The 13183-nt window shown below is 35.4% G+C and overlaps 1 protein-coding gene across 11 annotated transcripts in view; it reads right to left on the bottom strand.

Annotated features, from left to right (window-relative positions):
* The window catches only part of CDH18 (cadherin 18), a 1096529-nt gene that overhangs the window by 528435 nt on the left and 554911 nt on the right, over positions 1–13183 (bottom strand). For 4 of the 11 annotated variants that reach the window (XM_074386991.1, XM_074386980.1, XM_074386985.1 and 1 more), the window contains one exon: positions 1993–2111. The gene's annotated coding sequence lies outside the window, so the exon portion shown is untranslated. The other 7 variants (XM_039472199.2, XM_039472200.2, XM_039472193.2 and 4 more) reach the window with 6 other exon arrangements.

The raw sequence follows: 13183 nt of genomic DNA, 5'->3' as shown, positions 1-13183 counted from the left end.
ACATCACCTAATTTATCTTAGAATGTAAATATTTTGAGTGAAGCTTGAATGATAAGGAACTAATCAAGCTGATTATTGTCTCTTTAGATTAATAAACAGTGTGATTATAAAACCATTAGGTGATAGTTGGTGGGGATGGAATGTGTGTGTTTGTGTGTGTGTGTGTGTGTGTGTGTGTGTGTGTGTCTTGGGATAGTTGTATGAAAGAATACTTTAATTGGCATGAACAATACTGAAATAATCTTGCAATATAGTAATATAGTATATTTGCTTAAATACCAGTTTCACAACTTACTAATCACCTCAGACATTTTGCTGAAACTGGAGATTTTTATCTTGGTTCCTAACTATTTATCTTGCACTTCAAAGTCTGAGCATAAATCACTAGGAAATGGCAAAGTAAAAACATACGGTCTTTTAATTGATATCTTGGTTGCGGGAAACTTCATATCTGGTCTACTTTTCTCTTATTATAATCATTTGTAAGATAAATTGGGGTTGACAGGAAATAACATTTTAAAATAATAAGTACTAAATGAGATATATTTTATGTTGTAAACTAGTCAGATCTGAAAAAGCAATAATTATAACATCCAATTTAGGTAAACATAATAAATATAATAGAGGATAATAAGTGTATTGGCTAATAAAATACACAGATGATTAACCCAGTAATTTGTGGCAATATTTGTTTTTGGGGCATCAAGAATGTTCCATTTGTTTCTAACATTGAACTCACATTGATGTAATAAAAGCCATCTATAACAAACCCACAGCTAACATAATACTGGATGAGGAAAAGTTGAAAGCATTCCCTCTGACATCTGGAACAAGACAAGGATGCCCATTCCCACCACTCCACTTCCACATAGCAATGGAAGCCCTAGCCACAACAATCAGACAAGAGAAGGGAATTAAGTGCATCAAAATTGGTACAGAAGAAGTCCAACTGTCACTGTTTGCTGATGATATGATTGTTTACCTAGAAAACCCAAAAGACTACTTCAGAAAGTTCCTAGAACTAAAAAAAAAAAAAAAGAATTCAACGAAGTTTCCAGATACAAAATTAATGTATACAAATCAGTAGTTCTATACACCAACAGGGAATCAAATCACGAACTCAACCTTTTCACAATAGCAAAAAAACAAACAAACAAACAAACAAAAATCCTTAGGAATAGAGCTAACCAAGGAGGTAAAAGACCTCTACAAGGAAAACTATGTAACACTGTTGAAAGAAATCATAGATGACACAAACAAATGGAATCGCTTTGAAGATAGAATGAGTTCCATAAATACACACATCAGAAAAAGTAAGCAACTGTAAAAAGTTTTTTAAGGTGAACATTTTTATAATTAAGAAAATAAATTCTTTATACTTGAAATTTTCCCCTAAATATATGTTGAATTTATGTTCATATGTATTTGTGAGTTTTCATTTTCATAATTTAAATGTATTTCAAGACTGTGTCTTCCTGGAAATCCATCTTCCCAGGCTTCAAGACAATCTCTCACTGGAGCTTCCTCCTCCTACTACAGCGACTCTTTAGTTACTAGTTTCTACACATCTTTTCAATCTATAGGTGCTCATTGCTCCAGTCCTTGACCCTTATGTTTTTAACATTTTCTCTCCTATTCAGTCTCTTCACATTAAGCGCAATCTAATATTTCATATGAATTTTTATTTTATCCCTGCAGCCCACAGCTCTCCCTATAACTCCACACAGTTGCATATTCCATTGGCTCCATTTTATCTCCACATCTCAACCTATAAATGTGCAAAACTCAGGTCTTTTTCTACCATCTCTCTCCTTTTCCTGCCCAACTTGATTCTCCTCAATTATTTTGTTTCTTAGGGAATATCAATTGCATCCCTCTTATTATTTAGGATACAAAAATCACAACTTATCATTTACCATCACTTTCCCTCATCAGATTTATATCTTAAACAGTATCACCAACTTTATTTTTATGATAAATATAGAATCAAACCTTTTCTCTCAATCTCCACTGCTGTCAATCTGCTGCAGACACCATCACCTCTCCTCAGAACTCTTGGGATAGATCTGTAGCTGGCTCCCTGTTTCTGTTCTTGTTCCTCTTCAGTCTATCTGGAACAGGGGCAAGAGTTTCTTGTTGAAATATACATCAGATAATGTCAACTCTCTGCTCAGAATGATCAAATACTACCCATGCTCTTGTAGGAAAAATCCAAGTACTTATACATATCTACAGGATCTACACATGATCTGGTTTCTATTATTTCTCAACATTTTCACCTCCTATATGCTATTTCTTAGTGCATTTGGTGCTTCCATAACAAAATACCACAGACAGAATAATTTAGAAAGAACAGAAATTTATTTTCTCACAGTTCAGCTGTGGAGATTAAGAAGTCCTGGATCGAGACACTGGCATCTGGTGAGGACTTTCTTGCTGGGTCTTCATGTGGTGGCAAGAGAAAATGAACCCACTCCCCAAAACCCTCTTAATAAGGGCTGTAATTCACACCCTCATGACCTCAGCACCTTCCAAAAGACACCATTTTCCAATACTGTTGCATTGGAGGTTAAGTTTCCAACACATGAGTTTTGGGGGACACATTCAGACCATAGTACTCCATTTCAGTTACTTCCGTCAGCTCTGCTGTTCTTGTTATGTGTCAAATAGGCTAGATGTGCCCCTTCCCTAGGACTTTTGCACTTACTTCTCACTCTCCCTGGAATATGATTCCTGAGGTATCAACGTGGTTCATATCCACACTTCCTCCCAGTCTTTATTCAAAGTATTTCTTCTTAGTAAGGGCTTCCTAGCTAAAGAGATAAGATGTCAAACCATCATCTATCTCTTGACAACCTTTTTTCTGCATCCCTTTGTCATGTTTTCTCTTTAACAATTTCCTACAAATACTATAAAATATTAATTACACCCGTGCTTACCAGCTTTCTTCCCAAATAGATTGCAACCTCCATGAATAAATAAATATAGACTTTTAATTTACTATGTAACAGGTAAAATATAATTCAATATGTAATTGGACTTTGTGTCTTAAAAATATAACAAATTTCTACAGGTAGAATTTTAGTTACCAAAGTAAAAACTTTACTGATTGGTCTTCGGGAACTGGTTTACTTTACAATTTAAATCATACAAGCCTTTCCCATGTATTGCTAAGCTAAATGGAATAAATGACTCCAAAAGTGGGTCCTCCATAACAGCAAAATTAACTACAACCAAAATATATTTTTATATATGCTGTCATGTTTTATTCAAATTATATCACATATTGCACCTAAAAAATACTAATGATATACTAAAAAATATAGTGTAAACAATACAGAAAAATCTGGGAAACTCACATTTTTCTCTCAAAATAATTTTTTTGAAATCATAGCATACATAAACTCTAGTTTAATAAATTATTAAGCTCTATCAAGCTTAATAAATTATATTTAATTGCCATGCATTTATCTTTGTTCGATTCAAATTATTAAATTGATTTTAACTTATTAGGGAGTTTCTTTGTCTTTGTGATATTTTTAATTATTTCCTAATTTATTCCCACAAATTTTATATAAGGGAGTTTACCCTTTCCTATCTCTCACAATGGGCTGCAAATTGCTTTTTAAAATTGATAGACTGCAATAAAAAAATGATAGACTGATTTTCACTTCCACCATGCAGGAGTAAGTGTAAGTAAATGTTTGATCATAACTGTATTATTCAATGGATTAAAATGGCATCCTATCTCATTTATATCACATTGGTAACTGTGGATCTAACCTAGATATTTTTATTTAAAATACTTTTAAACTCAGGCAGAATAAAAATAACTGGATCAAATGAAATTATCAGTAATAACTAATTGTGCATATTTACATATAAGTCCTATATAACGCATCTGTATTAATCCCTAAAGGCTTCAAAATAATGGCAATAAATGCCTATTTGATAATCCTTATAATCATCTAAACATAATATGAAATAGAAATGATAGTTGAATTCCCTTTCAATGGAGGCATCTGTACATCTTGAATTTATTTAATCAGCAATTCATCTATCACATTCCATGTGCTTTGAATAAAATCTTGAATAAGACATAGTCCTGGCATTGAAGACACTGATTAAAGCAAATATTTTGCTCAATATTTTTAGGGATCAAACCTTGTTCATTTTGTTCTCAGACCTACCAAGAAATGTTCTAAATGTATGTGGCCCACAAATGTAGAAACTTATGTATCAGAACTTTCCAGTATCTACAGAAGCAACATCTGAACATGTCAGGGTGCACTAGGGCCAATGCTCTTCTTACACCTTTTCCTACAATTCCTCTCTATCTATTCATTTTCCCAGAAACAGCTTCCTGGAACATGTACCACACTTAAAAGTCAGGACACTACCAGCAGTGATACAGGTTCATAATTATTTAACTTTGTTGGCCTTCTCTTTGTCATTTAAACATATTGTAATAAGAAATTACTTAAATAAATGTTAATATATCTATGCAATCATATGCACTAATCAAAATACATAATACTAAATATGGCAGGGACACCCACCAATTCAAAAGTACCCTGACCTAATGAGTGATCTGTAAACAAATGAATGTCTTTAACATTGAACTAAGCATCAGACCTATGCCTAATGGCACATTAGACTCACAAAAGCATGTATCCTCTCCACTATTCACATGGAAGACAAACATATTGTAAAATTAGTTACATGTAATATTATGAAATTATATTTATTTTATTTAAGTATATATCTGTGCACATGTGTTTCTGTGACTGTATGCCTCTCTATCTATATCACTATATCTTTCTAAATTATATATGTAATTTTAGTTGTGTGTGTATATATATATCCATATTGATCTAGTCATTGAAACATTTTAAAAATATATACCAAACATTGTTAACAGTTACTGTTTAAGAGTAAATCTCAAGTCACATTCTATGTTTTCTATGTCTACATTTTTACAATAAATTGTAAATGTGGATAATATGAGGAAGTATGGAAATAAGAAAAATAATTGAGGCATAGTCATAATCTTAAATCATAGATTTCAAATTTTAGATTTCAAAATATTAGAAATTTAGATGTTTACTTTGATGCATGAAAATAACGTAACAGAGAATAGTAACCTTTCTTGTAGATGATGTTTAACCATGCTAGAATAACTGAAAGACTTAGCATGCTTAATCAATTCTGATCAAACAACTCACCAAAGACATTTAATCCATGATAATTTACCAACATTAGTGTAGATTTTTGCAAATTGTAAGCCATTATAAAACATTGTATGTTGGATTTTTATACCTATTAGCATTGCCTTTTATGAATAAAGAAAATGGTCTGCAAATTGGACATGCACAACACATTAATCCATGACAATATCCACCTTCTGCCATGTCTTCAAATCATTAAGCTCGGTTGTTTTCCAGTGTGCTACACATTACCAGCTGTCTACAACTGTATCTTTTAAATCAAAATGTTTTCATTTTACTTTTGGAGGCTTTAAAAACTAGAAACTACTCCAAGCACATAGAATAACTAGACTCCCTACAACCCACATGTATACAAACTCTGGAAGTATAATAGTAGAAGCAATGATAGAGAAGAGAGAATCCATGACTTTTATTAATTATTTATATTAAAGGATCATGTGAAAAAAATTGAAGTGATATTTGTCTTCAACCTCAACATGTATACTATCTGTCAGTTTTCATTTCCCCTTATCCCCAAAATATTAGCATAATATAGCTCTCATCTCTCAGTTTACTGACAAGATCTTCCACAGTATTTTGTGAGGGATCTTTTAAAATACCTACGAGTTGATGATCCATTCATGATGGATCATCGTGAATGATGATCCTTTTTGACAAAGCAAAAGGAGGGGATTTATCTGTAGAGCACCCAAACTGTACTGAGAGGTTGCCTACTCAAACAGCATGTGCATGAATCTTCTTCTGTATACAACCTTTCAGCTTAGAGCAGTGGTTCCCACTGAGTGTTCCCACTGGGTGGTTCTCAAAATTGCACTGAGAACCACGGCTCAAAATTGCACTGAGCAGTGGCTCTCAATGCAATTTTACACCTTCCCCAGGGGATAGTTAACAATATATGGAGAAATATTTTTTATTGACACAAGTTGGAGGTGCTACTACTGGGATCTAGTGGGTAGAGAATAGGTATGCTACTCAAGAGCCTACAATACACAGAAAAGTCTCCCACGAGAATTACAGAGCTCACAATATCAACAGCACCAAGGTTAAGAAGGCTGAATCTAGAATGTAGTCCTATAGATATGTATAATGCAAGAATAATGAAGGCATACAATTAAGCACGTTGGGGTTTGAAGTTCTCTACTAATTAAAAAAAAAAAGAAAAGAAAAAAGAAAAAGAACACCATATACATGCTCTGTCTTTAATGTCTCAGTCTCTCTCATTCTTCACCAGACTTCACTGTGTCAGATCTATGGATTCAAAAGAAGTAAGTTTTTCCTGGTCAATAAGTTCAATATGTTTTATCCTAGCTCTGTTGAAGTGTTAAATGCATCTTTAGAGTCTGAAAGACAATTAAGTCAGGTTGCAGATACTTAAGGTATACTTCTGTTCAATAAGTTAAATACAGGACTGTTGGAACACAAAATTTTGCAAACATGTGGTTTGTATTCATCAGACTACAAAAATCAATGCAAAGCATAATAATGCTATTTATGTCAGCCAGTAGGACAAAAAGTACTTTATATTTACTATATATAGCAGCTTTCATCTAAATAATGCATAAAGTTAGAATAAATGACTCATTTTCACAAGTCCACTATATCTATTTGAAATCACTCATTGAGAGGAGTAATAATTTCCAAATTGCACAATGGATGGTCTTCATTCTAGCACTGGTTGCTATCGCTCATGCTTGTGACTGCTATAGCTAATTATAATCAGCCTGCACTGGATACAGTTACAGCTAGAGTTTCCTGACACTCAGTGTCCTTTCACTATTCTATTCTCCTTTGCTACTGAGTTATCTTCAGTTGGGCATATCTGTTGCATGTATAATAGCCAATGCTCATTTTCTACCTCCCATCGTTGACAGATAGGCAATCAATCTTGACCATTGGTGTCAGTTCCATTTTGTTTGTTTGTTTGGTCTCTTAAGTTGGCTATCTCCGAGAAAAAGCATCAGCAGTATGGTTAATAAAATACCGACCAAGGCCCACTAAGTGAATGTCTTATGAAGAAAGTACATGGGTTGAACTGTACCAGGTTAATTTATTATTAATATATCCAGAATTAAATACATAACAGGAGGCTTGAGGGAAACTGCAATCATAATTGGTGATAGGACCAGGGTGTTACACAATGAAACTAATTATCCACTAGTATCACATCCTACCTTCTTCCTCCCACCTCCCAGCAAGGTATATATAAGATCTAGGCTGGACCTCAAACTCTTGATTCAGAATTAAACATTTCCTCTGATAAGACAAATACACTAAAATTAAAGAACAATTCTTGCAGAAGCAAAGCACACTGCTTTGAAAAATCTGTGGGTGATCCCAGAGTGAAAAATAGAGGTTTGAAAACACAGTCAGAGCCTGTAGTTAGTGTTTTTGGCTGAATAACAGAATCTTTCTCTGATCTGTCTCTCGGCTTAAAGCAATGATGCCATCACCTGAGCTAACCGAAAACCATAATACTTTTAGCTAAGATTTTTATTTTATTTTTTCTTGACTTCCAACAGGGAAAAAGCAAAGCACATTTATTCTTGATGACATCATGAAATGCAATGAGACATTGAAATAAAAATATTTTAATAACCCTAGCTAATAAAATTCTATTTTTTTCACCTGTTACATATGAGAGGTTTTCCTGGAGCCAGCTCTGTACACACAACACACACATATGCATAAGGCATCATTTTACCTTGTTTTGAAGACATAAAAATTAAGACAAAATAATAGTTATTTCCACACTCAAACAAGAAGTTAAGAACGGGAAATGAATGAGAGTTAACAAACATAAATAAAGTGTGGTCCTGATCACAGGAGCCTACCTAATTTTTTTTTTATGCATCATTTATAAGTGCCCTTTAAAAGAAGAAAAAGTTTCATCTTAAGCTTTAATAAGCATTTAAGGAAGGGATTCGTGGGAAGAAAAAAATAAATGAAAGAAGAAAAATGAAGCTTGTCCTGCTGCAGTTTGGGTGCTCAGAAATCACGTAATTTTAGAGGATACTAGAAAGGCAATAATTTTAAAAAGCACTAAGGAAAATTCAATTTCAGTGCCCCTGTTTCTATTCTGACCATGCGTCCCTCACTTTTACAGACAGACATAAATGACAGCTTATACTGATGCCATCCCTATTCCAAGGTGCCTTGCAGAGTATCCTTCCAACTTCTTCAGGGAAGACAACAGCACAGCCAGATAAACATAAACAGACACGCAGCTGGTTCGGAGACTCGCGTTCGATAGGCTCTCCGGCAGCATTCCTGCATAAGAAAATCCAAACGTACCCCAGCGAGCAGGCAGCCGGCATTAGCGACAACTTTCCCCTCAGCCCTCCATCCTGCGCAGCCCATCGGAGAGGAAGATTTCACCCAGTCTTGTTTTGACTCAGGACTGGGTAGAGCAGCCCCCCGCTGTACGCAAACCTATGCATATCCGTCCAGAGTAAAGTGTCATTTATGGAAGCCTTACCTTGGCTGACTTGCCCTAACTGGTGAAGAGGAACTTAAAATTAAGAAGCAAAGAGGGGACTTTCCCAGAGCCCCGGGCGCAGCTGCTCGCGGTCCTCGGCCAGCCCAGACTCAGCCCCGCGCACCTGCAGCCCCGGGCTCCGCGGCTGGGCTCTGCGGCTCCCGAGCGCGCCTCTGATTGGCTGGCGGCGCCTGCCGGCCTGATGCTGCGCTCTCGGGGTCTCTCCTCCTTCCTCTCCTCCCCGGCTCTCCTCTCCGCGGCTCCTTCCCCTTCTGCCTCCTTCTCCCCCCAGCCTCCCATCGCGCATACTTTCGGGGCTACACGAATTCCACAGCACGCAAGACGGACGCCCCCTTTAGCCCCCTCAGCAAGGTCATGTGGAAAACGATTCAGCGCAGACGACTCCTCCTAAATAAAATCCCTGCTCCAAAGGCATCATCTTGAGTATCACATCACTTGAAAAATGACGGCCAGGACTCCGTGACAGTTTAGACCATCACTTCTCTGCGGGGGGAGGGGAGCCTGGGGGGCGAGAGGGGTTTGACTGTCAGCATCTGAGTGGGAGTATCCACCGGGAGGGAACCAGGAAATCAGGCAGGGCAGGCGCTGATGTGGCAAGCTGGTAATAAATTTTCATATTTCCGTGCAAAGTCGTCACAGCCTGCTACACATTCAACTGCTGGCTCATTCATCAGTGATCCATAGTCCGGTGGTAGCCATGAGATTTAGCTTGAGTGATGTCCTTTAACGCCTGAGCCCAAAGTACTCAAGGTGTGTAGGGTTTACATCAGACAGAGCTTCCTCTTGGAGGTCAGCATTTATAAATGTGGAGATGAATAGGAGCTGCGATGCCTTTCCAACCCCCTTTGCTTATGCCAGGAAACCTAACACACACACAAACTTCTCACCTCTTACGACTCCAGAATAAATAAAATCGATTTGCAATGTACATAGCTTTGGATAACAGGGATTTCAGGTCTGATGGGCTGCATTCAAAATTGATGTGGACAGCTGAAACAACTTTAGTACTTTCTCCCTGCACGAAGTCACCCACACTCACCCATTAAGAACATCAAGCACCCGTACGAAGTAAACAGGTGTAGGAGTTTATCTAAATTGAATGGCTATTCTAAGGGTCCCTTGGCGGATATATTAAGAATTGTACAAGACGCTAAATTATTGCAAACCCTAAGATAAAGAGATCACTTTTTCTGCTTAGTTGATAATACAAATGTCCAGATTCAGAGTTTGAAAGGAACAAAGACTTAAGCCTAAGAGAGGTAGAGTGATAGGGTGTAAAAGCTCTGCAGGCCAGAATACGTGGATTCAAATCACAGCTGGGACGTACCATTACACCTGAACCTGTGTAAGCCTTTACCTTTCTCTGAGTCTCAGCTGGCTACTCTAAAACCTGGAAGGCAATCCTCACTTTAGCAGGTCTCCGTGGATTTAAAAATCTGTAAGCTTGTTTGAACTTAGGGAAAAAAAAAAAAAAAAAAAAAAAAAAAAAAAAAAAAAAACTTTTGTTAAGGGTAATATAACTTCTAATTACCCCCCCCCCTCGTTTCTTCTTCCCTGGAAAGGGTCAAAGAGGTTGAGAAGATAAGGTAAGCTGTATTTCTAGGAAGTTTAAAGGGGCTGAGAGTGAATGTTTGAATCAGCTAAAGTTATATTTGGCTATTTTGCTTGAGTGATGTGAAATGTGAAGGGATTTAATTTGATTTAGTTTTCAAAGACTAAACAAACAGAAGCAATGAGGTAGAAAAGGAATTGAATGATTTCTAATTGGGAAGGAAGTACACATTTCAGTGTTTTGTTGCTCTTAAGGAAGACGTCAGAAGTCAGAATTTGGAAATTTCCAAAATGTAAACTTTTAGGGAAAATAAAAGGAATAAAAATAACAGCATCCAGATAATGTGAGAGTATTATATTGTGTACTATATATTCCTTCTTATGCAGCTACTGCTTTAAAATTAGGGATTCTCCTTGTGTAGTATCCTGACACAAATTCTTAATTTATTTTTGTTTCTTGAAAGAGGTATGAAAGAGAATACATTTCCAAAATTTCTATGTGGACGAAGCCCTGAGTTCCCAAAGAAAGAAATAGCTATAAAAAATAAAAAGGGATAGAAAAAGAAACTTTAAGTCTGTTAAGAAGAGGTCACATAGTTTAATTTTTAAAATTCATGTTATAACATTCTCTAGAACAGCCAAACTGTTGATTTGACTGCCTCTAGTTGAATGAAATAAAATGTTTGTTTGCCAGCTTGCCACTGAAGCAGTGGCTGAGACACAAACAATGAGCATCCTAGGGACACATTTGAAAACAAAACCTGTTTTTGTAGCCTTCCTTGTGGTTTTCCCTGGGTAAGACCATAATAAGTGCATCCAGTGGGCAGTCGTAATGGAAGTCAACAGGCACTTGCTCCTGAGTGCAACGGCATGCAGAGGGAATTGTCAACACTGCCAAACAGTACAATCCATTTCTGGAAAAAGAATCCATTCATCAAGGAAGGATTTGTATCTATGAAACCACACTCAGAGTAAGGGATCTAGATTCTCCATAATCCCAATGGTGCAATACACACTGGATTTAAATGGCTTCTGGAGTTTGGCATTCGGAAACTTCCAATTATCCCGAGCCATTGAAAAGTGGACCTGTCAGCCACAGCCACTTAGTGCATCTGTTGTATTTTCAGCTAAAAAAATAAATAAATAAATAAAAAATAAAAAAAGAAGAAGAAGAAGGAATTAAGTGAACCAATGTGGAACTTGCTGGTTAGGGAAAGCCAGGTGGTAGGCAGGCGCTTGTTTTCTCTTTATGTCAAAGATTACTTCAAAAACTTGGACAGTGTATCAGTCAGCAGAATTTATTACAGAACTAATCTCTGAAAGTGAAAGCATGGACATTTCTGATACTGAATTCCCACTTGTGTTACCCCTTGGGAGAGTTATTAGAATCATTTTAGCTGGTGACAGAGAAATATCCAACACACGATTGATGCTGGTCAGACTATAGAACCTGGAAAGATAAAATTGTCATGCTAAATTGTGATCGTTTTCTGAGAGACAGACTCAAAAAATTGTCTCTTTAGATGTCATCTAATGCTCAATTTTACCCTGGAAATTTAGCAAGCTATGTGATGTTTTCAAACCTGAATATGGAAGCAATGTAAAGGAAATTTAGAGCTGCCTCTTTTTATAATTCAGGTTTTACAACAGTCAACTGCATAAACATGGTGAATTGGCTCATTAACAACTGTATTGAGATATCATTGGCATAAAAACTATCATTTATTTAAGGTATGCCCTTGATATTTTGATATACATATGCAATGTAAAATGATCACCACCTTATAAATAATTAATCTATCACCTCTATGTAGTTACCATTTTTGTTTACAAGAATAATATCAAAATATGTGATCTGAAATTTATGTAAAGAAAAGAGCTAGTAAAATAATATAAAGCAATAAGAAATTTCTCTGCAACTATTTATTTTATGTGTTTGGTTAGCAAAAATTATAATTTCTATATTTATGTTAAAAGAACAAAAAAGAAAAAAAAATGATAAAAGAAAGTGATCTCTATACTATAGAAGATGACCTAATGAAGTTAACCTTTACTAATTCTGTTATCTCACTTCAGTTTAAGAACTGCAAAGTACTAGCATAACTTTAACGCAGAAATGAAAGACATCTATCAAAAAGGTTTCAAAGATAACCATATGTGCAATTAATTCTAAAAAAGGAGCATATTCTTTACTCATAATAATAATTAGATCCATGTGTTCACTTCTTAGATTTTTCTTCAACGCATTTATAATATCAAAGAACCAGTAAGCTTTTTTGGCTCTGAAGTGGTAGTATGAATAATTGACAAAGCAAAAGGTAAAACTCCACAATTTCTATTATACATGTATTTTATTTTTACGAAACAGATCGTTGTTGTACTACAAATGATGAAATAAGAACACTAACTTCCAAAATAAGTGAAAATATAATAGATGATGGATTCTAGTTTTAAGTATTAAGATCGAAAATATAAAGTACATGCCAGAATTTAAAAAGAAAACATTCAATTGCTGTTGGTAAACTGAGGATTTGATGAGAACAAAGTAGTACAGAAATACTAGAGACAAGCAAATATTTTCCTGACTTTCAAAACTTAATGAATATGGAGTCTATAAATTAGAAATTATTGAACTAAATGTAGAAAGTGGAAAAGTGTAAGATGACTTATTAAAGAGATGAGTACATACAATATATGTGTATATATCTATATGTGTGTACGTATAGACATAGATATATACATATATACACATATAGATATATAAATACACACACACACACACACACACACATATATATATATATATATATATATATATATATATATATATATAGAGAGAGAGAGAGAGAGAGAGAGAGAGAAAGACATATAGGGTAAGATCTCATGCATTTAGGGAGGCTTAGAAGTA

This window comes from Saimiri boliviensis, chromosome 1 (assembly GCF_048565385.1).
Source record: "Saimiri boliviensis isolate mSaiBol1 chromosome 1, mSaiBol1.pri, whole genome shotgun sequence".
NCBI classification, from domain to species: domain Eukaryota; kingdom Metazoa; phylum Chordata; class Mammalia; order Primates; family Cebidae; genus Saimiri; species Saimiri boliviensis.
Note: the sequence above shows the minus strand (reverse complement) of the source record. Positions and strands in the feature narration are given on the sequence as shown.